Source organism: Elephantulus edwardii, unplaced genomic scaffold (assembly GCF_000299155.1).
Source record: "Elephantulus edwardii isolate Elephantulus edwardi_28Jun2011 unplaced genomic scaffold, EleEdw1.0 scaffold00114, whole genome shotgun sequence".
In the NCBI taxonomy this organism is placed as follows: Eukaryota; Metazoa; Chordata; class Mammalia; order Macroscelidea; family Macroscelididae; genus Elephantulus; species Elephantulus edwardii.
The window spans coordinates 10146722-10150494 of NW_006399864.1; the positions used below are offsets into that span (position 1 = coordinate 10146722).

Sequence of the window (3773 nt, forward strand, 5' to 3'; positions counted from 1 at the left end):
GCGGAGGGGCGGAGCTTGCGAGGACCACCTCCTTTAAGATCAGATGAGGGAACTGAGAACCAGTGTGTTAAAGTGACTTCCCCTCAGACGCAGTTACGCAGCTACGTGGTAGAGTGGAACAAGAAGCCTTGCCTGTAACTCCAGAATCCAGACGTCCCCCCGTTATACTCTTCGGAAGCAGATTTTAAGATCTTGTGAACAGAAATGCCTAAAGTCAAAAGGAGCCGGAAACCTCCCCCAGATGGTTGGGAGTTGATTGAACCAACTTTAGATGAATTGGATCAAAAGATGAGAGAAGCGGAAGCAGAACCTCATGAAGGAAAGCGGAAAGTGGAGTCTCTGTGGCCCATCTTCAAAATCCACCACCAGAAAACTCGATACATCTTCGACCTCTTCTATAAACGCAAGGCCATCAGCAGAGAGCTGTACGAGTACTGCATCAAGGAAGGCTACGCCGACAAGAACCTGATCGCCAAGTGGAAGAAGCAGGGCTACGAGAACCTTTGCTGCCTGCGCTGCATCCAGACCCGGGACACCAACTTCGGGACCAGCTGCATCTGCCGGGTCCCCAAAAGCAAGCTGGAAGTGGGCCGGATCGTCGAGTGCACGCACTGCGGCTGCAGGGGCTGCTCAGGCTGAGCCCCCCACATGGACCTTGGACTGACTCTTGCCTACTTGACTCTCTTCTCGGGAGCTGCTCTTCTCGACCCAGCACCCACCACCCCAGACCTGCTGGAACAGGGGCTCCCTCGGGAAGGCCTCGGTCACCAGCTGGAATTTGTAAAATAAAGCCTTTCAGTCTAGCCAGAAAAAAAAAAGAGTGCATGGTCCCAATGTTTGAAACTCAAGAGTCTTATCTGTGACTCCACTCTCTGAGGGCAAGGCGGCTCTTCTTCCCTTACTATTTCCAATAATTTTGCTAATCTCTGACCTATTCCTGGAATGGTTCTTTGTCTCCATGGGAGAAAATAATTACTGTTCATTTGACTTGTTCTCACCTGTAGAATCCCAAGAGGTGACTATGTTAACGTAATTCTGCCATAATATTTATTTTGATGTATCATTTACAGACTTAATCTCTTTAACAAAATATTTTTAGCCACACTCTTGTTGAAAATTCTGAGACATATGTCATTAACTTGTATAACAGAATTTTCCAAATTTTTAAGGTTTTTTAAATTTAGTACAGTTCATTTTTAAGTCCATCTATGTCCTCTTGCTGTAGGTAGCAATGAGAAATTACTCAACCACTGGAAGATTATTCTTGAAAATCTCATCACTCAAATAAACAAACTCATCATTTATAAATTCTACTTTCCCCAAACATTTGAACATAATTCAAATGGGCTCATTATCACTTCATAAAAACATTCTTTTCCCTCCAGTTCCCAATCATATAGTTACCATTTCCTTTTAAAACTTTATCAGAAGCATATTTCTAGCAACATTCCCCTGTCAGTGCAGTAAATATTCTCTAAGATGATAGAAAATTTGTCCATAGTTACCCTCACTTTCTCCTGAATCTTCACCAAAATTACCTCTGAAATCCACACTTCTACCATATTTTCAAGACAGTTATTGTTTTTGCTACTGTTGTTGTTGTTGTTGTTAGGTGTCATCGAGTCAAATATGACTCACAGCAACCCTATGAGTAAATGATCTGAAGCCTATTCTATCCTGCACCATCTTCACACTCCTGACACACAAGAGTCCATTGCAGTAGTCACCATGGTGATCCAACTGGTTGAGGGTCCTCCTCTCCTTCAATGACCCTCCACTTTTTCAGAACCATGTCCCTCTCCAAAGAATAGCCCTTCCTAGCAACATGTTCTATGTATGTGAGGCAAAGACTCATCATTCTTGCCTCTAAAGAACACTCTGCACCTGCTCCAAGACAAAGTTGTTTGTTCTCTTGACCATCCATGGGATGTTCTGTGCTCTTCTCCAACACCACAGCTCAAAGGCGTCAATTCTTTTCTTGTCGTCCTTATTCATTGTTCAGCTCTAAGATGCACAGCAAGTAATAGGAAAGACTATGCCGGAATCAGATGTACTTTAGTCTTCAAACTGACATCACTACTCCTCAATAATTTGGAGAGGTCTCTAACTGCTGATTTTCCCAGTGCAATATGTCTCCTTTATTTCCTGACTGCTAGTACCAATCCAAACAAGATGAAGCTATTAACAGTTTCAGTCTCCTCTCCATCCATCATGACAATGGCCATCAGTCCAGTGGTAAGAGTCTTTGTTTTCCTGACATTGAGATGCAATCCATGTTGAAGGCTGCTTGATCTTCTACAAGTGTTTCAAGTCCTCCTCACTTTCAGCAAGTTGTGTCATCTGCATAACACATGTTATTGATGAGTCTCCCTCCAATCCTGATGCCACACTTCTCATATATTCCTGATTCTCAAATAATTAGCTCAGTACACAGGTTAAATAGATATGGAGAGAATACAACCCTGTGTACTCCCCAATTCCAAGCCATGCGGTGTTCCCCTCCTCTCTAGATACTTATACCTACACCGCATATAGGTTTCTCATGAGCATCAAGTGCTCTAAGATTTCTATTCTTCTTACTATCAGCCACAACTTGTTATAATCCACACAAATGCCTTTGCATAGTCAATAAAGCACAAATAGATGTTCCTCTGGTATTCCTTACTCTGAGCCAGGATCCATCTGACATCAGCAACAATATCCCTGATGTGGCGACCTCTTCTAAATCCTGCTTGAACTTCTGGCAGTTTGCTATCTATGTACTGTCCCAGCTATTTTTGAATGATCTTCAGCAGTATTTTGCTTGCGTGTCATATCAATGATGTGGTTTGATAATTTCCACATTCATTTGGATCATTTTTCTTGAAAATGGGAGCAAATATGAGCTCTTCCAATCCATTGACCAGACAGCTGTCCTCCAAATTTCCTGGCATAGACTGGTGAGTGCATCCAAGAATGCATTTGTTAACTGAAACAAGTCAGTTGGTATCCCATCAATTCCTGGGTCCTTATATTTTGCCAGTGCCTTCAGTGCAGCTTCTACTTCCTCCTTCATCATCATTGGCTCCTGTTCATATGATACTAGCTGAAATTTTTCAGTGTCAATCAATTCTTTCTGGTACAATGACTGTGTATTATCTCCATCTTCTTTTGATGATTTCTGGGTCATTTGCTATATTACCTATAGCATCTTTTTCTATTGCAACACAAAGCATAAATTTGTTTTTTCAGTTCTTTCACTTGAGAAGTACAGAGAGAGATCTTCTCTTTTTATTTTCCAATTCTAGCTCACTGCAAAGTCCATTATAATACTTTGCTTTGTCCTCCAGACAAAGAGATCTTCTGTTCAGTTCTTTCACTTAAACATGTTTTCCTTGTTTTTGGGGGTGTGTGTGTGAGGGACTTCTTGACACTCCAGTGAAATATTTACAGTCTCTTCTGGCATCCATTTCAATATTTAGTTTCGCCTCTGTTTTTTGTAATGACTTTTTGCTCTCTTCATGGATGATATCCTTGATATCATCCCACAGCTCATCTGGTCTTCGATCATTGGTGTTCAATGCCTTCTACCTATTCAAGATGATCATGAAATTCAGATAGAATTGATTCAAGATCATATCTTGGCTCCTGTGTATTTATTTTAATGTTGTTTTTTGCTTCAATTTGAACTTGAATGTAAGTAATTGATGATCTGCCCCACAGTCTGACCCTGGCCTAGTTATGGCTGCCGATATTGAGCTTCTCCAATGATTTCTTCCTAAAATATAGTTAGT

At 41.5% G+C, this 3773-nt stretch overlaps 1 pseudogene; it reads left to right on the top strand.

Moving 5' to 3' along the window:
• Positions 1 to 204: 204 nt before the first annotated feature.
• LOC102875009 lies at positions 205 to 639 on the top strand (annotated as a pseudogene).
• The last annotated feature ends 3134 nt before the right edge of the window (positions 640 to 3773 follow it).